Source organism: Passer domesticus, chromosome 2, assembly GCF_036417665.1.
Source record: "Passer domesticus isolate bPasDom1 chromosome 2, bPasDom1.hap1, whole genome shotgun sequence".
Lineage (NCBI taxonomy): Eukaryota > Metazoa > Chordata > Aves > Passeriformes > Passeridae > Passer > Passer domesticus.
Genome location: NC_087475.1, coordinates 28,499,952 through 28,526,157, shown reverse-complemented (window position 1 = coordinate 28,526,157; position 26,206 = coordinate 28,499,952). Strand labels below are relative to the sequence as shown.

At 37.9% G+C, this 26,206-nt stretch overlaps 1 long non-coding RNA gene across 1 annotated transcript in view; it reads left to right on the top strand.

The window, feature by feature from the left end:
* LOC135293597 (uncharacterized) overlaps window positions 1-21,292 on the top strand; it is a 34,282-nt gene extending 12,990 nt beyond the window's left edge. Inside the window, exon 3 of the long non-coding RNA XR_010355685.1 lies at window positions 21,155-21,292. This is a non-coding gene — a long non-coding RNA (uncharacterized LOC135293597). The remainder of the gene's footprint in view (window positions 1-21,154) is intronic.
* Window positions 21,293-26,206: the final 4,914 nt, after the last annotated feature.

The window sequence follows — 26,206 nt, the reverse complement described above, 5'->3', positions numbered from 1 at the left end:
TTGTGGGTCTGGTCCTGGGACATGCTCAGAATACACAGCCCTTACTAAAGTCACGATAAGCAGCCCTCAGCATCTCACAGATACAGGCTATGGCAAAATAAGGAGTTATCCAGGCTGTTGGTAATATTGACAGAAATTTTAGGCCTAAATCCATAAGAGATTTAACCTCCTAAATACATGATTCCCACATCACTTAGACACTTGTGTGTCCCAACAGATATTTATACTAATTCATATGCCTACATGTCCACCACTACACACACAACTATTGACGACCTGTTTGGCTCTTTCTAAATCTTTGGAGCAAGATTTTCCCTTATTACAATCTCATCAAGCATAGAGATGTTTTCACAAATGTAGAAACTACACCATAAGGATAAGACTTGGCATAGGAAAGCTGGAATGCAGTTCCTAAAGAAGCTGAAAAACTTGTAAATAAATTGTTAAATAGCCTACTTTGTCCAGCATTCAGATGTGGTTCCAGGTTCACTTCTGTGAGTGGTGAAGGGTCTTTCACCTTTTTAAAAGATCTGATGCCCCTATTGGAGTGGAAATACCAATTATAACCCAAAAGTTTTCTGAGGTTTGAGGATTACTTAGGTTTGGTTCCATTATTGGTGTGTTGTGGAGGCAATAAGCAATACTAATGTTATATTACAAAGATTGTGGTACTTTCATAATTGGTTATTTCAAATACAGGTAAATTTTTTGATTCTGCATGTTTCTCATGGTCAATTTAAAATTAATAGACAATTTAAAATAATAGTGTATTATGCTGACACATTCTCCAGGTGTCAAATACCCAAAATGGTAATGGAATGATTAAAGAGATTGAAGGAAACAAGGACAGATGCAGTAAATGAGTAACAGCAAAAACAGATTTTCTAGAATGGCAAGAAAAAAACTAAAACCACACTGAGGGTAAGAGTTCTAGTTCTGGTTTTACATATGTGTATGTATTTTCAGAGTTACCAACAGGAAAACTGCTCTAAACATGAAGTATAACTGTGTGGGCAGATTTATGTCTTAGCCAGCCCTTTAAAAATGCTGACAGGTGTTGGAGATGCAACTGACATTGAAGGGACTCTATGTATAAGGTGTCAAGGCTTGTTTTATCAGCAGATGGGCAACTAAGCAGTGTTGAGCCTTGAAGGCAATGCTGTCTCCAGGTACTAAAGAGGAATTTGTCTTAGCTTGATTTATGAGTAGTGAATTATGGTATGTGGTCAGTGTGGATCTAAAGCTAAAAGGAGCCTCTCCTGCCTGCAGGAATCTCTCCTGCCTATTTCCAAACCATGATACCAGTCCTGCAGATTTTTTTTTATTCCTCTTTCTTCCTCCCATCGGTTACAGTAATGTGAGGTGGTGTTCACTTCTTTGTGGTCCCTCTTTCACCCTTTTGTCTGGATTTTGTAGTTGGCAGGTAAACTAATACCTAATAAATTTTCAAAATAAATTCTGCAAAATTTTTATTGTTTCACATTACACCTCTCACACTCTTTTCTTACTATTTTTTTTACGCCTATGATCTGATTTTTTTCCTCTCCCATGTTTTGATGTTCTCTTCCCCTTCTTTGTTGCACAGTTCTTTCCCAAGTTCCCAAACCCTGAACTCTCTCTGTTTTCATTCCTAGATATCTCTCTCCTCCTCCTGTTTTTTCCAATTTCCTTTCCCCCTCAAATTGTCTTTCACAGCCTTTGTCTGGCTACGACTGTCACAGTATGAGGGGAAACTGGTGCTTGACCTGTTGCTCTTCAGGCTCTCACACACTCAAGCATGGATTCTCCAGGGTCACCACGCTTTTGTCTGCTGGGAAGAGCAGAGAAACAGAGAGACACATCCCACCAGTGCAGCACACCAATATTTACTGATACAGAAAAGTACTCTCTGGGAATGGACACCAGGGAGCTGTTCTTCCAGTGTCTGGCTACTAATAATGAATGACAGTCACTTTTAGTCCTGGAGTGAAGGAAATTTTGAAGGCTACATTTTCTTTTGCCACCCTCTTTCTCATAGTGCCCACTTCACTGGGTCATGGTGATGACTGGTGTAATAGGCCAAAAATATGGCTATTTAAACTTGAAGGTTGTTCTCCTGTCATTAACATTAAAGAAAAATATGCCACCTTAAGGTCTTTCCTAATTGATTTTTTTCTAAGCATGTCAAATTACTTCATTAGGTTTTAAGATAGCATTGATTTGAGCAAGCAAACTGATGTAGAAATATTAGTGAAGGCATAATTAGTGTGCTTTTCTCCCTTTTTCAAGACTGACTTAAGATACTTCAGTGAGAGTAATTTTTTTCCATTGATAACCAAACACTGCCTTATAGAGTACGGTCTCTTATGAATTTATTCCATCCCACTTAAACAGAGAAGTTTGGGTTTTTTAATGCAATTCACTTCACAGCAAATGCATTGTTATGGCTGAATACAGACTTATATCCAAAGTAGGACATTTCCTGCTCAAATTTGCAAAACTGTGAAAAAAATTTCCCTGAGTCACTTAATTAGAGCCTATCTGTGAAACATTTATCAATGCAATTGCCTTCTAACAATATATTCTCTTTCTCCACTCCTGCCTCTGACTGAATTTTGTGTATATTTGTTTGTAGATACAAAAAGTAAGGTCTTCCCATCACTTGAAATGAAATAGATCAATTTATCCTTCACTTTTGTAATTATGTCACAGTAATCACTTTGCCCCACTGGCAACCTCCACCTTAGTTCCCAGGATGAGCTGTAATTTGGTTTCTTTGCCAACTGAGATCCTCATTCATCTCATGTTATTACTCTAAGCACTGTCTGCAGGGGATTGTTGTTTTGCTTTTGTCTGCAGACTGGACTGAAGGAGCAACTGTCTATATTATTCACCTAGGGCACTATTAAGGAGAAAATAAGAGTTCAAGAAAATGGGAATACAAGCCTCCCTAAAATTCACAGTTGCACAGTGAAATAATTTCACTGTGCAATTTACAATAAGAGGGGTAGTTATGGAGTGACAATGAAATTTATCAGGAGTATATGGAATTGACCACTAATCAGTGCAATTAATTGTGGGTAATAGACTTGCCATAAAATGGATTTCAAGTTGTTAAATTTTGACATTGACACAGAATTTTTGTATATAGATTTATGTATATTCCATCTGAAGTGGAAGCTCATAAAAATATTCTCCTTGCCCCAGCTGCCCATCTGGTAAAGTCAAGAAATATTCAAATGTATGGTCCTTTTCATAAATGAAGATGCTGTGAGCACATAAAGGATATGTCCATATATATACATATATAGGACATATATATACGTGTGCGTTGGATATGTAAATGCTCTATATTTACTTTCAGTACTTCCGCTTGAGTTATTGCTTTTCTTTTATCATTTCTGTAATGTTTTCATTTCTTCCCCAACTACCTCAGTTTGAAATGTTTTTAATAGTCTCTTGCCAATATAATTTCCGCAGCATGTATTATTTATTTAGATGTTGCTAATAGTACAATATTTCAACTGTCAAGAAAACTGATGTCTAGACTTTCTCTCTTCTTTTGTTTGAATGACAAATAAGTTACACCTTCTGGGCATATTTCTTAATGATAAATAGTAACTATTTCCCTAGCTTTGTAGACCTAACACAGAAGAAGGACTAAGCTTTTTGAAGGAACACATTCTTTCTAAATTGTACAAAGGGTGCCATGTCAGTATTTTTCAGGTCTGCAATTCAAGAATTTCTAGTTTCAAAGCAACAGATGTGTATTAATTACTTCTCAAAAGCAAATTTTGGAAGTCTCAGACGTGACTGGGGAGCACTTATACTTCCATTTCCTCTTCTCCTTCAGAGCAATGACTTTCATTGGTTCTTGTCCAGGGAAGAGCCCAGTGAAGTCAAAATTAAAGTTCCTACAAACCTCTGTAGCATCAGATCTTAGCTGAAATTGTAAATGAATGAATCAAATAAAAATATGGACAGGTCTGCTCCACTTTCATGGAGGAAATTTTTGTAGGTCTAATCTTTCCCTTGTAGTCTACCATTGTTGCAGCAGACCTTAAACCTTATGGCAACCAAAGCATTCATATTGTTTAACTTATTCATGTAAATAGTATCTGTTGTGTCTATAAACTTCAATTTTTAAATTTTAATTCTGTAAACATAAGTAGCATCAGGGCTTCCCACTGGCAATGTATCTCCTGCCAATCACTGTCTACAGACCACTGTATTCTGGATTCCCATTCCAAATTAAGCACACAAGTACCCCGGAGAAAGAGCAATGTAGTCCCAAACAAGAGTTCTTGCTTCAACTATATTTCAAAATGTTCCAATATGACTCTTGGAAAAACTGTTACAGGACAGTCTGCAAATGTATCACATTGCTCCTTATTTGTGTCCAAAGTAGTTGACTGCTCCAGGGTGTAGTATAAGTTTCCCCTGTTGACTTGGGATCTAAAGGAACTCATCTAATCAAGAGGTCATGAAAACCTCCAAACTGAGCAAGCCAGAGAACCCACTCTCCAGTGGCTCTTAATTTATTGTACAATAAAAGAAAACAGGCAAGCCCTGTTATGAATGACACAGTTGCAAGTGTTCAATAGTTCTCCTAGGAATTTTACTTAAGCTTTTGTAGACACTATATTCCAGGATGATTTTCTTGCTATAAAAATACCGGAGAACTTCAATGCAAAACTTATCTGCTGACACACTAAAAGACCAGAAAATTATTGCACCGTACCATAGCTCATTCTAATTAAATTGACTCAGATTTTTAAAGTTCTCTTGACAGATTGTGCCAGCTCTTGTTCCTTGTCATCTTTTAAGTATAGCTACTCAATAAATGTATCTTCCTTCATAAGAAATAACACTAACATTTTGTTTCTTTGCTTGAAACGGTAATTTTCTCTCTCAAAATTTCCATTTAAGGTGGAAGGGTAAATTTTGGATACATATCACAGGCTGTGTTTCCTACTACAAGCCTGTATAATTACATCATGACTCCTCTGGAATCTCTTTTTAGAAATTAATGAGTTTAAGCTTAGATCATAAGCAATCTGTCAAAAAATTAAATCTACTTCTGATCTTGAACATATATATGAAATTATTACTTTATACATATGTATGCCTATATCTAATATATATAGAGAGAATGACAATTTTAAAAAATCTGTTTATGTTTATATGTATTTAATGTGTGTATGCTTGTTGTGTGTAAAGAGAAATGGGATTCCAATGATTAGAAGTTAAAATAGCAAATATGACATTTGAATATTTGCTATTTAAGCAGAATTGCTTTCTCTTGTTTTCTTGAAGGGTTACCTGCATCAATGCTTCAATGAAAAATATGCAAAAAAAAAAAAAATTAAAAATAAACAACCTTAGAAAGGGGTAGTGGACAGTGGATAAACTTTAAAGGCATATATTTAATTGTGGCAGGTTCACTGCTGTACATTAAATAAAAAATTGCCCATAATATAATGATCTGCAATTATGCTGATGTAAAAAGTGTTTCTGGAATTTTTCAATGTCATCTTGGAGTATTTGCATGAAGGAAATAAATTAGTTATTATACAAAAATCTTAGGAACGCCTTCCTAGAAGGAAGTACAGCTGAAATGTGTCAGTCTTGTTTCCAGCAATAATATAGAATGTTAGGTAAGATATGTTCCTCACCATAAATCTGCACTCACATATGTTCGGTTAAGGACTGGGCAGCCCCATTGAACAGCAGTTGTGGGTTTGTACCACCTTCATTTACTATTCAAATAGCTTTATTGTCAACGTTAGTAAAAACATGATCTTTTCTGTGCATAATATTATTCTTAGATGAATAAATTCCAACTTTGGTATTGATTAGAAGCAAGCCAGAAATATTGTTGGTGACACAGACACCTAAAAGTTATGATTATTCTCTGTGGATGCAGGAAAATTCTGTCTATTACTACCAAATCAAATAAATTGCAGCAGAAAAGCTTGTATGGACGTTCTGCAAATTATCCTTAGGTGACAAGAATATGCCCATCTTATCAGCCAATACAGTTTGGTCACTTGGGAACTTTGATTTAAATTGCAGAGAGATGAGGGAATTGACATTAGTTGGTTTTTAAGGCATAACTGTAGTTTATATATTTCTCCAAGACAGTAATGTTTTTTAATACCCTTTTCCCCAAAGGTTTTGATTGCAACAGAAAATGTCTTTTTATCCCATTTTCTCACAGGTCTTAAGACTGAGGAAAATATGACAGACTAGCTTTGTTGTCATGATTTGTCTTTATGCTTTCTATATAATCTTTCTATCCAACTTTTTGAAGTTGCCTTACAATCCAACAAAACAAACCCCTACTTTCTGCTTAGAGCTTAAAAGACAAATGCTCAAAAGAATGTTTGAATACCTGCTGTTCCCATGGGACCCAACTAAGAGAATGCAAATTGCATTTTTTCAGGCCCTGATTTCAAAATTATGATCAATAAAATCATTGCTGCAGATTCCAAACTGTTGCCCTGTGAAATATGAATGATATATTGGGTAGTGCAATGAATGTGTATGCATTTGCATATACACAACTCTACTAATTGCTAAATCTGGAATCTTCATGTTCACAAATAATCTTTCCAGGCTGAGCTGAAAAAGCACAGTAATTCTTGTGGGACTAACTTTAAGTTAAACATTACAAATATAATGTTGCATTTCTTTCTGCTATCTCACGCCTATTCCCACCATATATTTTAAAATAGTTTTTGAAGTCATTGCAGGAATAAAGTCTAAATCAAACTGTATATAGATTTCTAAGAAAGAAGAGGCCTTTTGTACCTTTCATTTTCCCAGGCAGGCAACAATCCTCTTTTCCCTGCAACATAAACTCTCTGGACACACACTCAAGACACATTGCAGAAAAGTGCTACTCTCTGACATCGTCTGCTTTGAGCTTCTCCTTACAGTGGTGGTCAATATGTGAACACATTAAAGACTTCTCTTCTTTTGATATGTGAGCATTGCCTTGGGATATGCTGGTCACATCATTTTCTCTCAGTAGATAATGATTTCCCATCTTTTGCCTTGCTGCAAGTTGGGATTTGTAGGGAAGGGAAAGGTTTGTCCTATTGCCTTAAAAACACAGCTTTCTGGGGCTTGTGATGTATCTTGTATCAAAAGGGAAATATGACAAACTTACTGAATATAATCTAAAATCTCTCTCCTGCCTTTGAAGGACCTCCAACCCACACAGCCTTTCTTCATGTGGAATGCATATGCTGTTCTCAAGCTCATTTTCAGCACTATTTTGACACTTACTTTTCTGCAGTCTTTCTATTCCATCATGAAATAATGCTTTATCATTTGCAGAAGGCTGTGAAAATGAGTACTCAAGTGTTACGATCTTCCAGATAGCCAAAATCTTGCTGTAATTCAAGACATAATTCAAGGTAGTACTGGAGGGAACAAGAAAACAGCTATTCACAGCAGAAGTCCCAGGTGACATTTTCAGCCTTCATCTATTCACTTCTTCCAAGGGATATTTGTGAAATTTGGTGCTATGACAAGAGGTTGCCAGACCCTGCAAGTCCAAGCACACCTAAGTTTGAAACATGCTTAAGTACTTTTCTTTAACCACCCCCAAGAAATTGTCATGACCACCTGCCCAGAATTGCAGGAGATCTATGGTTCTGTGAAGTATTTCTCCTTGTCAAGTTCTAACCTCTTTAAACCGACATTTAAATTGCATTCAGGAACAATTTTTCCTATCTCCAATCCAGACAGGGTTTTAAAGAGGTGTCTGTTGGAGACGTCTGCACTGACCTCCTATAAAAGTCAAACCCATTCTGCTTGGTACCACTTTTCACAGAAAAGAAGCCTGTAGAGGAGGAGATGGCTGAAATGCAGCCAAGAGATTCCAAGGAATGACCTGTAAAATACAGTATCCCAGAGCAAGCACACTATTTGCCCTGTCTAGGATTAGCCTGACTTGCCTTAGATAGGCATGGGATTTTTCTCTAGAGTGCAAATGGTAGTAAAGGTCCTTAGAAACCTAAAAGGGTACCTTAAGAATGAGAAAAGGAGAACTGCCATACTGGATTCCCTAATTACTGTTACCTTCGATTATTTTACCTCTCATCTTTCAGTTGTATTAGTCAACTAATTTATTGGGAAAAATCTGGGATGACTGTGAGGTCTAGTCAGCACCCTCGTTATTTAATTGTGACTCTGCTACTATTTTTCATAAGACTGCAGGAAAACAAAAATTGTGAGGAACTCTTGGCCTTCTTGTTCCTGGAAAAGTTTATTTTCTGCATATTTTGCAACCATGGAGGGGAGAAGAAGGAAAGCCTGTGTTTCTGATCTCTTCTGTAGCAGTACAGGAACCATACCTCATATGTTTTCCTGCTGAGAAAATATGCTGATGTTCTTCATGGAAAGACCAAAGATTTATATGTCTTGACTTTGAACTGTGCACATAAATTCCAGCTCATGGCTTCAATAGCTACATCAGTTAGAAGCCGTTGAAAATGGTCAGCTGGAGGCAGCAGATATTCCCAGATTCAATCAGACAGGAGCCAATCACAGGCATTTTGAGTCTTTAAAGTCAGTGTGACTTCCTCTGTGCTGTGCCACTAAACCATTTCATTCATGAATTAGACATAGATGATCCTGCCCAGCTCCACACTATCTATGCTTTTTGTCCACTGAGATATAAATGTGTCTCACATGAAACTAGAAGTTGACTTGCAGATAGATACTATGGTGCAATGTCAGTGCTGCCACTTAATTCTGATCAAATTATGCCTTTTGAAAAGAGAACAGAAACAATTTATCTGGCAAAAATCAAGTTCTTCGCAGAAGACTTCATTGTCTCCATTACCATTTTTATGTCAATGATTTGATAATCAGCCTTTTTGTTATAAAACACTTTCTCATGCAAAAATGTGCAATCAATCATTTCTGTTTCCGTTGCACACTGACATTTATTGGTACCTTTTATATGCAGTTTCCATGAATAGTGTTATAGCCAGATGAAGGGAAGGGCTGACTTGAACTTCTAGCTCACTAATTCTTTACAGATTAGCACTGTCAGCACTGATGGATGAAGGGAGAGATCTATCAGAATGGATGTGAGAGGTTTCACTCTTGCTTTGTAAATCATGCAGGAAATCCCAGTGTAAACTAAGCCTCTGCCTCTCGCAAAAGTTAAAACATCAGAAACAGAGTAATAACCCCCCAGTTAAATTGGCTTTTTGTTGCTGCTGATCAAATTTCACATAATCCTTCCCACTTGTTTTGTCTAGTGCTGCATTAGTGATGAAAGGCCTTCAGATTTATTAAAAGAATATAAAAGCAGAACAGAACAAATTAAAACAGCCCAGAAACTCATGAGCAGGGAAAAGTGCATAATGCCTTTCTGTGTGCTCCTTTTGGTGATCACAATTCCCATGGAAGTCATGCGGGTGCAGAACTATGCAAGTCTCTAGAAGTGATCCCATTCTTTACAACTGGACACCCGCAAACTGAGCAGTGTTATAATGAACTTTAAACTATATTCCCAAGGAAAAATTATCTCTTTTCTTCCTCACTAAAGTAAAAGAAAAAGTTTAATTTCATGTCTTTGATATACAGACAACAGCAACTGGAGCGCTCACTGGTGGTCTGTGGAGTGGGAATATGTAATTTTTTTTTTTTTTTTAATGTAAATGCTCCCTCTTAACTCCCATGGTTGCAGATCTACCTTCTTACAGGTTTTCCCCCTTGACATCACTTCAGGGTGGGCCTCTTACCATAGGCAGGGACACAGAGGTCCAGCCTTTAAATGAAATTTGGCAGATGTATTTTTGAGACTCCCTCCTACAGCTTTATAACTTTTACCTGATACAGGATGTAGTTTCTTTTTCTGAGAGCTTTTCTTGTTCTCATCTCTGAGACCACAATGCAGTCACCTACAAAAAAGCATCTGGATCAGGCATAATTCCAGGAAAAAATTGTTATTAAAAAATAGTATAGATGTATTAAAAATATATACCTTAATTCTCTTCATCCATTAGAGGAAATCACAAAGACTCTGGTCTCTCATTCAATAGATCCTAACCATTGCCAGACATAACACAATTTTGCTTTAAAGAAACTATGAGATGCTGATTGTTGGCATTTATGAACTGTAGTTTCAGTACTTTCCATTGAGATTTATAGAAGAAGGAAAGGAAGAGGTAACAGAAAGATCTTGGTAATTAAAGCCAGCCAGGGAAGGCTTGGACGAGAGATCATTTCCTCTGTGAACAATATTTTAGTAAATAAAGAAACAAAGATCACTGAATAAGTTTCCTGTTGAGAAGAAGAAAAGCTCTTTAAGCAGAATAACTGGCTCTGAATAGGTTTAGACTGGAAATAGTATGTCTCCTACTGCTAGGTCAGTGCTGCTCTAGAACAAGCTTCCAGCTAGAGCTAAAGCAGTAAATGAGACAAATAATTCATGGGACAAAGCTAGATACCTACTCTATGAAGGCATTATCCACTGCATGGCCAGTGCTGACTCAGTGTTGATATTAAAGAGGGTTCTTCCAGTCCCATGCTCTTAGGAGCAGTGCCCTAAGATGGAAGCTGTCTCTACCCAAAAGGACATTTCTCATTTAGTACTTTTAGGTCAGAACATTCAGTACAAAATTGCAAATTCTAAGTCTAAAATTCTCAGGTTAAAATCAGACAGAAGGTGGGCTGCATTTTCTCTTAACAAACCTAATTTTGTGACAGCGAATTATTACTGCTTTTGATGGAATCCCTCTTTGTCTGAGAAGGTAGGATTGAAAAAAAAAATCTGTATTAAAGGTTATTAGAGCTTTATTATTTTCCTAAAAGAAGTCTGAAAAGGAGACAATGGGAGAAGTAACATCTAAGTTCTCTCATTTCTAATAGTTATCTCCCTTTACAACTTTTCTGAATGACTTTTCAAGTATTTCTGGCTTAGGCTTCTCCTAATTGCCCCTTGAAAATTCAAGGACATGTGGCTGCATTAATTTCTAAAATATAACAGGTCCTTTATTTTGTGCTCGTAGTTCATGTTGCAAAGTGGGAAAGGGGAAGGAAATTTCAGTGTCTTATAACTCTGTGTGCACTATTATGTCTTTCTTGATGATCCATTGATATGGTTTGCTACTTGTTGAATGGTTTATTAAATGCCTTTCAGCCCACGTTGCATAGGCACATCACTCATTACAGACACTTCAGGTGCCATCAGCTCTGCAAAGAGGGTCTGAGTAATAAAGACCCCTCTTGTTCTGGTGTGAATGCAGAGAAAGGGAAATCATCATTCAGTCCCCTTTTCCAGCATGAGGTTGACTTTCGACTTGCTTGTTATCATGGTTACTGGCAGACTTTAGGCAAGAAGCTTATTACTTAGCTTTGTCTTGCAATGTGGGTTTCTATGGCTGTGGTGAAACTGTGGGGCAAAATGTTGTCCGGGCATAATGACATCTGTCCCAATGTCACAATCAGCCTCTCATGAAGAAACTTAGTCATAGATTCACAGAATAATTGAGGTTGGAAAAGACCTCTAAGATTCAGAACCATTAATGCAGCACTACCATATTCACCTTTAAATCAAATCCCTAGATCAAATTCACATGCCTATTGAACATGATGATTCTACCACTTCCCTGGCCAGCCTGTTCCAATGCTTGACTACACTTTAAGTGAAGAAATTTTTCCTAATAGCCAATCCAAGTATCCCCTGGTGCCCCTTGAGACAATTTCTTCTTGTCTTGTTAATAATTCTTCAATAGAACATCATAGTTCTTCAAATATCTTTTTCCTTTCTTTTTTCTTTCCGGAGATGGTACATACCAAATTCCCCCAGGGTCAGTGCAGGCTGGGACCAAGATGTGCAGCCTCAGCACACCGGCTGAAGGCTGCAGAACAGTCAATGCAGATACAGCCAATAACACCGTGGAGATCCACAGTTGTTTCCATGGCATTTATTGGTATTTTCCATTCTTCACGAGTAATGAATAGAAATTAAAAAGACAGGCATTCTACTTTACAAAAAGAGAAAAAGAAAACATACAGCACACTTTAAATTGAGTATTTAAGAGATTACTTTTAAATCTTTATATTAGCTGTAAAATAGCTTTTTGTCAAGCAGTGAATCTCTTTTATTATGCATTTTTACATTATGTTTTACTGTCCTATGCCTATACCTAACAATAATTACTAGCGGGAGTTTTATATGGACTTTAGTTAGATATTAAATAGATGAAACTGGATTTAAACATAACAAAAATCTGGTTTGCCGTGAAGAGCGATCAAACACTGGAACGTATTTCCCAGAGTGGAGCTGCCCAATGGAGCAGCCATCCCTGGAAATGTTCAAATCCTGCCAGTATATAAAACTGGGTAGCTGTCTCTAGTTGACTCCTTTATCAGGAGGTTGGACTAGAAGATCTCAAGAAGTGTCTTCCAGCCCCAGCAATCCTGTGACTGGGATTTCAAAGCAGATACATAAGAAGACATGCCACCAGACACTACAAAGTACCAGGATTTCTTTTTGCTGGTGTGAGTGGGCATTAAACAAGATCATGAGTTGTTTGCAGCCTTGACAGGAAGTCTGAGATGTGCTTTGTTATAAATGTAGTGTTAATAAACTCCCCTCCCCCCTTTCAGTGAGAGCTGGGGTTTTTTTTAATAACAAAGGCACACTTTCCACCTTTTATATTGAACATGCATTTTCCGTTATTGATATTCTCCATATTTTTCTGTGACACCAGTATATACCAATAAATAGCATTCTCTAAGACAAACAATGGCTTTTTTCACTTAGATAAAAGAGAGAGGAATTTGTTTCTTAGAGGAGAAACAAGTGTGAGAGAGGTGTATCTTACATAATAGGTTGATTTTGTAAAATAATTAACAGAAGACTCAGAACATATATTTTTGGCAATATATCAGTATTAGTGTTTTACAATTTCCCATCCTCTTTCTTTCTCAGTGAATTTTCAACTGCAGAAAAGGAAAAAATCCCCCAGGTTTCTTGAATCAAAACTTTAATCAAAACTTAGTCTTAGAAGAAATATTGGTTTGCTGGAATTTTTTCAGCTGAAAAGCTGAATTGTAGGACATCTGTTGTTCTACTCTCTGCTGCCTAAGAATGAAAAGTCTGCTATTGTTTACTGGTCTGATCTTTGAAATGGTTCAAAAAACGTATTTAATAAATAATGATAACTTCTGGAGAAAAAATTAGATGTGGTTCATTGCTAGTTTTTAAATCATAGTGTGTTAGAATAAGGCTGATATAATTGCTTTGTCAGAATGGTTTTCTTCTCTTTTGGAGCTCTCCTAGGGTATTTTAGCTGGTATTAAATTGTTCTTTTAAGAATTCATAGCAAATTGCAAAGATATTTAAATCAAACCTGGATAATGGCTATTAACTCTGTTTCACACCATTCAAACATTGTAATAACTAATATTGAGTGGGTCTTGCACAGATTTGAGAGATATCTGAGCTTTTACAGTTCCTATTGAAAATCTAGAATTTTTGATAGGCTGTTCAAGGTCAAAGAATGGGCAAAAAGTTGTGAATGCATTTTAAGATCTTAATGTAAGAATTGTGGCATTAAAACCCAAGAGCAGTAAAATGTTTTAATGTAGACAAATTAATTGGCAGTGATTCTTATGAGCACTGAGTCATTACGGACAGTTCAGGAAGGTTCTGCACGTGCTCTAATGTGCCCAGGTAAGGGCAGCAAGGCTGGTGAAGGGAGCATAAGTCCTAGAGGGAGCAGCTGAGGGAGCTGGGGCTGTTCACCCTGGAGAGGAGCAGGCTCAGGGGGGACCTTCTCACTCCCTACAACCACCTGAAAGGGGCTGTAGCCAGGTGGGGGTTGGCTTTTCCTCCCAGGGAACAAGTGCCAGGACAAGAGGACGTAGTCTTGAGCTGTGCCAGGGGAGGATTATGATGGACATCAGGAAGAAATCCTTCACAGAATGGGTGATTGAGCTGCCCAGAGAGTCACCCCTGGAGGTGTTTAAGAAAAGAGTGGAGGTGGCATTCAGTGCCATGGTCAGTTGAGAAAGTGGTGTTACGATGGACTTGATGATCTCAGAGGTCTTTTCCAATCTGGTTAATTCTGTGTTTCTGTGATAGATATTACATGGCTAGATATTTCTTCATATTGCTTCTAGATTTAGAAATATTTCCAAGTTTCTGGTACACCACCACACTGCATTGCATGCCATGTCACTTGACTCTGGCCCAGAATATAATATACATTACCATAGCAACCATAAATCAAAAAGCAGATATTATGCATATGACTTTGACAGCATTATGTTATTGCTCTGTCAATATTTTAAATTTCTCTAGTTTTACACAGTGACAGATTCACCCTCTGCACTGCATATTTTATGCTGCAAGGGCAGAGTCAGGCCCTGTGATCTTAAGTTCCAATTATGGTGTTTTCAAGATATGATGGCTACAACTCAGAAGTTTTGATAGACTAGGATAAAAATTTAGATAAAAATCCCAATTGTTTTTTTAAACCATCTTAATCTTTCAAGTCTAAGAAACCAGACTGGAAAGTTTTCAGGGTACAATGTGATTTGAAAAATTTGCCTAATTTCTTCCTCTTCTTATACATTCTTCTCACATTTCCTCAGCCATTACATCATGGAATGGCAAAGGTATATGGAAGAAATGATTTAAAAACACAGACTTGATCTGCATTTGGGAATTCCAAGATATGTTCAATTTTTTTTTTTTTTTTACTTGACATTTTAAAAGTTTCTGGTGGACTCTGTTCTAGGCAGTGCAAGGTTTTTCTCCTCTAAAGCAGAGAGTGATTAGACAGCAGAGGCTAGCACTGTGATGGGGCAGCTAAACAAATGGCTGAATGGAGGATTTTAAAATATCACTGTATTTATCTACATCTTTTGACTAGAAGAAGCCAAAGAAGAATGTGACTCAGGAAAAAAAAAAAAAAGTGAGGGCTCTTCTCTTCATTTTCCATATGAATATCCCTCTGAGAGCCCAAATTTAGTCATGCCCTCAGTTTCCTACTTTTGAAAACACACACATCAGCAGCATGCAGAGAATTTCCTAAAACTCCAGATTTTGCATATGTGCAAATATTCTCCCCTTAGAAAATGCCAAATGCACTCTCTGTGCCAAAAGCTCCCTCTGATACATCTGCACAGAACTGTGGCATTACTGTCTTTCCAAATCTATTGACCACAGCCAAAATTAACTGAAAACACATCTGTTAGAGGATTTCTCAAAGAAAAAAACCCACAACACAACAAAACATCAACATTATAGTTGTCCAGCAATTCAAAAACTCAAAGAATGAAATAGTACATTGAATGGTGATTGGAATAGGATATATGTAGAAATCTAGGAAGTGGGTCAACTTTCATTTTAATTATTTCTTCATTGATATTATTAGCTACAGAAATATACACACACACACACATATATATACATATATATATATATGCACACATATATACATACACTTGGGACTTTTTTTGGTAAAGAAATCAGGTCATACAGTACAAGTTGCACCCTTACTTACATTCACAAAGATAAGTAAATTTCACACTCACTACATGAAATGAAACTTGTAGCCTCTTGTAAATAGTTTTGTTCAAATCATGTCACCACGAATTTTTTTTAGGAAATAATGTGGAACTTGAACAGACTTTGCATGCAGAGTCTGATACTGTGCATCAATGCAACTCTTTTAGGAGAAAAGCTTGCTACCTCCTATTATAGCCATTACTAATGTAATATGAAAATAATAACAGGTTAGCTGTTACAGACATTTAAAAAAAATCTATGACATACATTTTAAGAAGCATCTTCAACTTACTTGCAAGCTTCTGATAAAGTGTTACTAAATACATAACACTAAACTATCAAAAGTACAAGCTCATCTCTCTGAGTGATTATCTAGTGTTTTCAATCTCTGTTTCATCAACTGAAAGAGCCATAAAGGGCTCCCTGAATACCAGCTCCTTGCAAATTATCCCGTTCCATAACGGGTGACAAGAGAAATAAAAACACAGTCTGCTTTGTCTCATCTTTAATATCTCAGTCAGATCACTCTCTTTTTTTATTCATATATCACTGCAGAGTGCCAGTAGGAGAATATTCTGATGTCAGCAAATGATTCCTTAATGGGGATCTGATAAGCATGCTATCTGTATTCGATTTGTACATAAATGGTGCCATTTTTCAAGTGCCAAACAGTGCACTGCACTTAATTGGGATGTGCTTAATCAGAAAAATCATTTAATGGGACATTGTTTGGGGATGCTGTTTAAGCCCAGTGATAATTAAAAGCAATGGGTGCTGATTAATGATGGCAGTAATTCTGCATATTGGAACACTCTCTAATTACTTGGTCTTGGTGATGCCTTTTGTGTCTCACTCTCATGGCAAGTTTCTCACTTTGCTTCTCTAAGAACTGATTTCACTCTCTACAGCAGAAACAGAAGGATCAGTAACCAACTCACTCCTACCTGCTCCCTGTACTCAAGGGTTCCTTACAAGTAATGTTTCTGATTTGTCACTTAACACCATAATAACAATTCTCAGGTTGTTTGAAAAAGCATTCTTGCTAAATGACACTTGCTTTTACCTCTTGCTGATTAGAGGTGGTCTGCAATGGTAAGGTTGGTTGGGAAAATCTATTATTTTCGTATGAAAAAAATGCATCTCCTGCAGTAAAGATGATACTGAAATTTGGCATTTACAGCCTTAAATTATGTGACTTAAAAACAGACAAAACTGAGACTCATACATAAAACCATTTAATAATAAACCATTTAATGAAAGGTAGCCCTCCCCGCTGCAAATCCTTCATCACTTCTTGCTTAGCTGGAGTCTACAAGAGAAAGAACAAACTGCAGAAACACAGGACAGCTGGACTGAGCTTCCCTTCATTCTGTGATAGTCTAGCTGGTCACCAGTAATCACTGTAGTGTTTTCCAGCACAGCAAAGCTATCCCAGACAACACTAAAGGCTACTTGAAAAGTTCACCATGTGCACACCAAAGTACAGGTGTGGGACAGTGTTGATCAACTGTGTTTCATTATCTCACCCACATCTGGGGGTGCAAAGCAGGTTCATGCCAAAACCTACTTGTCTGTTGGGCTGCAATGCATTCCTCACATTATCAGCTGAAAGAGTAATATTTTTGGGTTTTGATGGCAAATGAAGATTGTGAAGTAGAAGCAGGGTTGAATGTTATGTAGTGAGGTGGTTGACTGAGGCCAGCCAGCTCTAGAGAAGTGAGGTCCCAGGCCTTCCTGCACATCTCAATCTGGGGTTCAAAAGAAATGTCCCAGAAAATCTGCATTTAGTCCTGCATTGCAATACTTCAGATATCTATTAAATCAACAGTAACCAGTGCAAGACTATGGGCTCCACTGAAGATGCCAGAATTAATTTATTGGTTTTACAAATCTTATTCCTGTTTACCCCTTCTCCCCTCCCAGAAGACAGCTAATGTGAGCATGCTGGCCCCTCTATAGTAAGTCTTTAAACATGGTAGCAAAAAGTCATCAGGCTTCAAGAATCAAGTTCTGAAAAAACCCCAAGATGCAGATTCCTGAGAGAGAGAGAATGAAAATACATGTATTGATCCTAAAACACTTTTAAAGAAAGTATGAAGAGTAGTAAGGCAAAAAAGTAGTAGAGAATAAGAGTTTATTGATGCAGTTTTATTAATTTTGGATGAAATATTTGCTTTCATAAAATGAAAGGATTTCTGCCTTTGACTTCAAGGAAAGCGAGACTTCATCCTTTCTATTCTTCAGCAATTCACAAACTTTAAAAGGGTGAGAATATTCTTACCTAACCAATATTTATGTTTGAGACAAATTCAATTCCATCTACTCTTAAAAATAAGCATTTCTAGGGTGAAATCAATATGATCTATTTTCAATGTCTATTTTATAGATGACTATTTTAAAAAGGATTAATCATATGCCAGATTTTTTTTTTTATTTCTTCACATTTACAATCAAAAGAATATAAGTTCCTAGCATCTGCATGCAACCAGAAGAATCCAACCCCAGAGACCTTGTCTCTATATATTTCCTGTTTTCTTACTCTGAGCATGCAGTAAAGGAAATTCTGGACAAACTAATTTATATTTTTTATTTGGAAAATACATATTTTTTGGTGCAATATTCTTATTTTATCTTACTAATCACTAAAAGAATGTGGAAAATTTTTCACGCATTTTATGAATTCTGCATGCATAATTGTATTGAATAATTATATGGCCATATAATTAATACAGTGTGCATTCAACAAACAAATATAGTAACACAAAACTGTTCAAAGTTGTGGGAATATCTGTAAACACTAAAACAGAAATATTAACAGAAATATTAATTTGAGGGTGTGTATTCAGTTATTACGTTTTCCATGCTATATCTTGAATGTCTGTTTCATAGATGTAGTTAACTGTAATGTCTCCATGAATCATTTTATGTTGTAAAGGATTTTAAAGTTCTGCTAAATGTATACTTGATAAAGACTGTATAGATGAATAAAGGCAGAAAGGTAATCTTTGTTTTATAATAAATATGAAGTCACAGTAGATTTGTGCTTGGCTAGCTGAACCACACTTCTGTTTTGTACAGATTTGGTACAGAAATGGCCCATACTTACAGGAAGGAAGGAAAGCAAACAAGGAAAGACTGATTTGTTGCTGGTAGAGGTGTGTTTTGCTTACCAGGCTGGAAGATGGGCTTTCTAACCAGTATATTGCAAATTACTAATACACCACTCACATTGCAATTGCATTGCCTCTTTGGGTCTTCTCATACCTACATAATGTTGACCATTGTGCATTCCAAATTAGTTTGTGCAGTTACTATTATTGATATTGTCTCCAAACAAAAATCATTCAAGAATTCTGTTCTTGCTTTCACATGGGTGTTTCAATCAGATCCTTTACAGCAAAATCTATTTTTGAAAAAACCATGTGGAGTTGCCCAGCAGCAGTTCCTTTCAGAATGCCTACCACTTGTATTCCTTCTAGTGAAAGAACAAAAAGTCTGTTGTAGAAAAAACAATAGGGAAAGTGCCTGCTCTTTAACATATTTAAATTTGGAATTTCATCATTCTCTAGTTATTTATTTGTTTGAGTCCATTTCGCATAGCCTTGCTGCAAGATTTTCCATACAAAAACTACCAGTTTAGAAGGAATGGTTTTATGGTCTCCAGTATTTTATGTGACAAACTCTAAATGCAGTGAAAAGTCAGATGATTGACAAAGAGAAGAGGGAGTGAAGAGAAGCAATGCTGTTTTACTGTGCTGCCAAAGCCTCTTTCAAATACAAAGGCAAAAGTGTTTTTGAAAAAATCTTTAAAATTCTCTTGGAAGGCTCTTTTGTTTCTGAAAGCTGTCAGGACTGCTCAAAAGATGTTTCTGGAGCAAAGACTTAAAAAAAACCAAAACAACATGTTTTGGTTGAGCTTCAAAGTTGGAGCTTGGTAAACTTTTAAAACATAGGACCTGAAAATTTTCCATTTCAAGTATTATTTCATTTTAACCACAGTTTTTATACACAGCTTATAAAAGAGGAATATTTATTCCTTTAACAGTGTTAAAGGAATAAAGTAGGTATTTACTAAAAAGGCCTTCAAAGGATACACCTTGGACAGTACAAGAGCCTGGCAGAGGCTACACCCAAGCTGGACAATGAGTCACGAGTTTTCATACTTTTATAAGTTTTGGTCTAATTACATGTTGGGCTTAATTGTCCAATTACAGCTTCAGGTTAATAAGTCCCATCCTCCCAGATTGCTCTCCTCAATTTGCTGTTGTTTTTACTTGTTGGGCCTGAAGCTGCAATGGTGTCCCTGAATCTCGGGCTGGAAAATGATGGATTTGTCTAACTAAACTGTGAGGAGAACTTGCTACCAGTTTATATGAAGTTCAGAGTTATATATTAATGCAGTGCAGAATCTGGAAAATATGAAAGCTAAAACTTAAGTCATGAAGATGAGTTGTAGGAATGGTGGTTGAAGGAGGAAAAATGTGCAAGGCTGGGAAACCAGGTCCATGGTGACTTTTGGGAGGGGGCCTTGAAAACCATTCATGTCTGCTGTGCACTGGGGAACATGCAGGTGCATAACACAGCAGAAGTGCTTCACCAGGACAGCCAGCAGCAGCTGCGTTGTCTGTGGAGTGCTCATTAGCTGTGGAGCTTAATACCTTCTGGAGAATCCTCCTTCAGAGAAAAAATTATGAAGGCGATGAGTTTCTCATGCACCTAGGCACATGGGAAAATACCAAAATAATTGCATATACCTCCCTCGTCCCAATAAAAATCCCAATATTTATTGTTTGGGACTTGCAAAACTGAATCCTACTACCTCTTAACTACTGGAACTAGGAGCATCCCTCCAAGTCATCTTGAGTATTTCCTATGGTAGCGACACATCTGCCTGGCACCCAGGTGAAGGCATAGGAACACAGGGAGCAGCACAGAGACCTATTACTGCATTTAATTGATCTGGACCAGTGTAGGTGGGAGCAGAAAAAGTTCTTCATCAATCCAGTTAAAGTGGAATCAGACATAAAACGTGATGGTAAGAGTTTACACTGTGGCTGAAGCGTGTAATGGTGCATCAAACCTCTACTGGCTACATTAAAATAGCAGGAGGGAGTTGAATAATTTTATATTAAGGCATTGTGTGGTTACAAGATGAGTATAATATAATGAGGATCAAATTCTGCTTTGACTCATTTTTTTAATGTAGAGTTAACCATTCTTTTAATTGTTACCATTGAAAATAGCAGTGAAAACTTCCATAATCAGAGTTCAGTTGTGTAAGTCAGACTTTGACTACCAAAACAGATCTTTCACTATAGAGATTGTAATATGAGGTGAAAAAAAAGAACAAAATCATATAGAGCAAAAAGGTGGGGTTTTCTTCTACAGGCATCCTTTTTCTCCCAGCATAGGTGAAATGTAAAAGTTCAACTTTGTATTAACGAGATGTTGATCTATAGTAGTCTTGTGGAAGGGCAAAAATTCATGCTCTAATTATTGCCAAAACAGTCATCTCCCCCTAAAGCAAGTGAAGCCTTCTGCATCTTCTGAAGCAATCAATCTGACTAACAGGAGGTAGTTGCCTTCCTCAGCTCAGCCCTGACCAGGGTGTTCTCTCATCTCTAGGGATAATGGTATCACAAATCTGCATCTGCAAAGCAGTCAAGCAACTGGTGAGACATTTGGCTAACCTGCTCAGAGAAAATGGCCTTAAAACAGCCCTGGATGCATCCAGCAGAGCCTGCTCTTCCCTGCTGAGGAACAAAAGAGGTGAGCAGCTAAGATCCAATACCATGAAGATTTTCTTGACTGAAAGATTTACACAATGATGCAGAACAGGAAGTTCATGAAAGGCTGTATGAATATTTCCCTTGCCTCCATTCAGAGACAGAGAATGTGTTAATGTGGCAATTTGCCTGTTCCTGTATCTAAACTGTTCCACAGAAATTTACTCTTTGTGAGCCTACTGTAATATATGGCACTCAGCAGAGCTCAAATCTCCCTGGAAACACACTGGGTTTTCCTGGCCCATAGCCAAGAATGGTGTATGCACAGAGGGACAAATTATTAGAAGATATTGGAAAAAACCCTTCACAATTACCTCTGTCCTTTTGGAAACTTGACAGATATCCCTCCTTTATTAGCTAAATATAATGGGCAGAGTTCTGGGGCACAGATAAGCGGCAAGAGTGAGAATCCCTGTAATTTTTCAGACACTTTTTAGATTGCCCCCATGAGATTTACCAAAATGCTTTTCCTAGGCCCTGCAGACAGTGCTTTACACACCATACCTTGGAAAGTGGAAGTTGTGTGAGGTCTCTGGAAATGCCCAAGCCTCATTTCTCAACTTGATGAGGCCAGTGAAATCTATGTAGGCATTTTTTTTCCTGCGTTTTAAGCCATGACACATTTTTTGCAGTTTATTGAGCCTGTAAGGGGCAGAAGATCACATTATTCAGCTCCACACCACAGTCGTCTTTGTACAGCTGACGCCTGTGTCAAGAAAATGCTTATTTTTCACTCCTCCCATTTACCTGTCAAGAAAGAATAGAAAAAAAACATTCTTGGGAGAGTGTGTAGCACCCAGGCCCTGAAAGGCAGAGTCATGCCCTGGCTTAGCCTGTGAACATAACCCAGCCCCATATAGAGGTAATTATGTTTTGGGAGCTCAGCAGACTGTGCATAATTATACTCTAAGGAGGATTACTGCCTTGTATGAATAATACCATGATGCAATGGCAAATACAGAGTGTAAGCCTCAAACCTGCAATCTAGGCAGGATGACAGACCCCTCCTGGACCACCCTGCCTGCTGCACGGATTTGTTGTCCCTGCAGGAAGAATGTCTTGCACAAATCAGTTTCCCATGCAGACCTCACTTTTTCAGAGACAGGTAATAAGTGAAGTTTTACTCCATTCAGGAGATAGAGAAGTGAAGACTTGCTAGTCAAAGTAAGATTTTGAATGTGAAAGGGACACATACATTGCTCACACTGCCTGCAGCTTAATCTGGACTAAATCATCCCTTCCAGTTTCTCCCTTCCCAGCTTCTCCTCAGCCAAGAGACCTATACAGTGATTCTGGGATCCAAATCAGCTTTCTGCTAAGCCTGACGCACCAAACAAGCAGTTTAGCATTGCAAAACCTGTGCATATGGGCAACAGCACAGAAAGCTGTGCCCCTGGACATGGGCAGCTATGTATGAGATTATTCAGCACTTCCCTATCTCTTCCTGTTCTCTTCCCCCTTCTCAGGGCAATTCAGCAAAGCCTCTCCACCACCTGCCCACCTGCCATGGAGCACATGGAAACCCAAGGAGATCTTCCTGTGTGTTGTGGAAATGGGCTGTTGGTAGAGGTGACTGCAGCCTGCAGGAAATCCCTTTGACTTAACTAAATAGAGAGGCAAGACAGTAATGGGCATGTTTGCCCTGTTTAGCTGCTGCTGGCTTGCTTTGGGCTCCAGCCCCTCTCTTGTAACCAGGTTTCTCATTTGCTGAGGTTACCAACACCTAGTTACCTGTCCCACTTTCTCTGCTTGTCAGTCAGCTTTTGAAAACTTCAAGCTTACAGCAGGGGAGATACTGACTAGTAGCTGTGACTTTCATGCCTTAATGGAGGGCAGGCACCTGCAGGGAGATGACCCCAATTGTCATCTCAGCCTCAGCTGTCCTGGTGGCCCATTGTCTGTTGGAGCCCACAATAGTCTTTTAATATTGTGGAGAACTACCCACTGCATTGAAAGTCTTCCCAGCATCACACAAGCCTGGTGGCACTCCAAATGTTTTTGGGAGCAGATGTGAAATCTAAGGAGAGGGAGAGGGAGAGGAGAGGAGAGGAGAGGAGAGGAGAGGAGAGGAGAGGAGAGGAGAGGAGAGGAGAGGAGAGGAGAGGAGAGGAGAGGAGAGGAGAGGAGAGGAGAGGAGAGGAGAGGAGAGGAGAGGAGAGGAGAGGAGAGGAGATGCAGAAGTAATAAGGAGCAGGGAGGAAATGGCCCCTTTACTGATGGGGCTGAATGTACAAAAAAATACTAATATAGTCCTTAAAAATTTATTTAAGAACACCCATTTAAATATGCTGATATTATTTATGTGTACAGAAGCCTTCAGAATTAACTTGGCTAAATACATCAGGTAGACTAGAGTTTCAAAAGAGGAAAAAAAGTAAATATATGATCCAAACATTATTTTTAATTGGGATCTGAGTGTCCAGCTCTAGGGCACTTTTGAAAACCTTCACCTCAGTGCAACCAGCCCTGGCCAGCGGCCTGATCAGCTGCTCCACTGCTTGGGCAGCAACCTTCAAGGAACACCTCTGCCACAGCTGTTTGTATAAAATACTGGCTTAGTTTGCAATTCACATGCTCTCAGGAAAAGTTGTTGGCAAGCTTTTGACTAAAAAAGTAGAAACTGCAGCCCTTTTACAGATGAGCTGGGTAATTAAAAGTGACAGGGGCCTAAAGCGGAAAGGTGGGGGCAAAGTGCCCAAAAATAAATAGAAATCTAAATGGAAAAATGTGAATAACATATAAGCTTAAATGAATGTTGTGTTGAGTAAAGCTTCTAGATAGAGGAAGGAAAAACACTCTTCACCCTGTCAGACTGTACCTCATTCGTTATAGCAATGAGAGCCCATTGGCAAAACAAAAAACAACCAATCAACCAAAAAAATATTGTCAGTTATTCTGTTAAACGTGGTAAAAGTCTAATGTTACAGAGAATAGTTTTGCTTCAAAGTGAAAGAAATAAGAAGAAGCATTAGAGTTCTTGGCATGTCTCAGCAAAATGGTTAAACCAATAGGTATAATACCAACTGTACACTGCATTTTGGATATTTGTTGCAACCACAAGGATTTTAGGGCACAAAGTTTCACTGTTGTTTAGGCACCTCTTGGGAAGCACAGATTTAGACCACTTGTGTCTATAAACATTTTAAAATGCAATAGTTCGCATATGCTGTGATGATAGACTGCAGCAACTGCTGGAGAAGTATTGGAAAGTGTTTTTTACACTGAATAATTCTACACTGTCAAAATGTTCAGAATGAAGTCATCGCTGAAAGTGAGAAGCAAGCAGAAATTGTAAGTGCCGGATGCACACTCATTGCTGTCAGGCATTAATGGACAAATAATTCCTGTGATGGCTATAGTGGATTTAAGTGTAATGGTATGTCTTAATGGTGATCTGTGATAAATTTTCTGATGCTTTTAAATTAATAAGCCAAAAGAAGTAAGACAGGCTCCAATTTCTAAAAAAAAAAAAATAAAAATTAAGGTTTTGTTTGATTATTCTGACTTGTGTGTGACCAAAAAACCCAAGAATGCATCTACACAAATATATATCATAACTGGTGACTTTAGTAGTAATGTGACAGCTCCATAGTATTCAAAAGGATGATAAATGTTAAAAATCGTGAGAAAATTACTGTTCACTTCATACTGTACTGGTAATAGAAGTATTGATCCATATTATAGTATCAATCAGTACATCACAGCAGGGGTTGAGGGAAATTTCCTTTAGATATGAGGTATGTTCCCTGTCATTTAGTTAAGATAAATAACGCACAGCAATTATGTAAAAAATATTTTCAAATAAACAAAATTAAATTGAAAATTGGTAATTTAGAGAATCTCACTGAACTACAGGTTTTGTCAACATTGAAAATATCATGGAGAAAAAAGAAGGCATCCCCTTAAACAGCTATTTTGGATATAAAGGCTAGATCCTGAAAGTTAATGTTGACTTATCATGTTTCAGTGGGTTTCACGGATAATTAGCACCTCTGAGGCTTGGGGCAAAAGTGTGGTTGGTCCCTTAGCTTATGCTCGGGAAACAAAGCAGTAGCTTTCCAGGAGTGCTTGCTCGGTACTTGACAACAGCTTTTCTTTTTAACATGCTCTCTGTGCACTTGCATTTTATATGCAATAAGCCTTAAAACCCACTCAAAGCAGAAGCTCTAGAGCAAAGGGAGAGTTAAGAGGGAAGAAGCAATTAGATTAAGAGGGAAATCTTTTGTTAGTTATGCAAGAAAGAATTCAGTGGCCTACACTCTCAACCACATAAATCATTGTTGTTCCAGTGGTGACAAGGGAGCTGTCAACTTAAAGCTGTTCACAGTCCTACCCTTTCTTTTTGTAGCATCTTTTCTCCTTCAAAAGAGTTATACTGCACCTGAGAGAGCTGCAGGGATAATGCTTGCATTTTACTGTTACAACACACCTGCTTTGTCCTACATCCCAGTCAAATCTCCAATATAAAGTCAGTTTATTTGGCCCAGAAATATCACCATAATGTAAAGGGAAATTGTGGCATTTCAACAGAAATGGAAGTGTCCGTATTCCTGCCCTTCTGCTCTCTTCTGGCATTTGAGGTAGGAAATGGCCAAAGGGAGCGGCCAATGCTTGGATGGGGCATATGCTGCAGAAATCACCAGCCTGTGCTTCCATAAACACAAGGCTTCCAGCCAACAAAACAAAATCAAAGCTCCTCTGCCACAGACTCCTGCCTTGCAAAGGTGCTCCTTATGCCTGGAGGATTTCTAAAGGAGAACCTCATGGCCATTCCCCCAGTACATTCTGTAGTGAAGTATGAGGATTTCACTCAAGAGATTCATATGTAGCCACAAATAGTGTTTTACTAATTAACATTATAGTGCTGGGTTTAAATAGCTTCTGTTGTTTA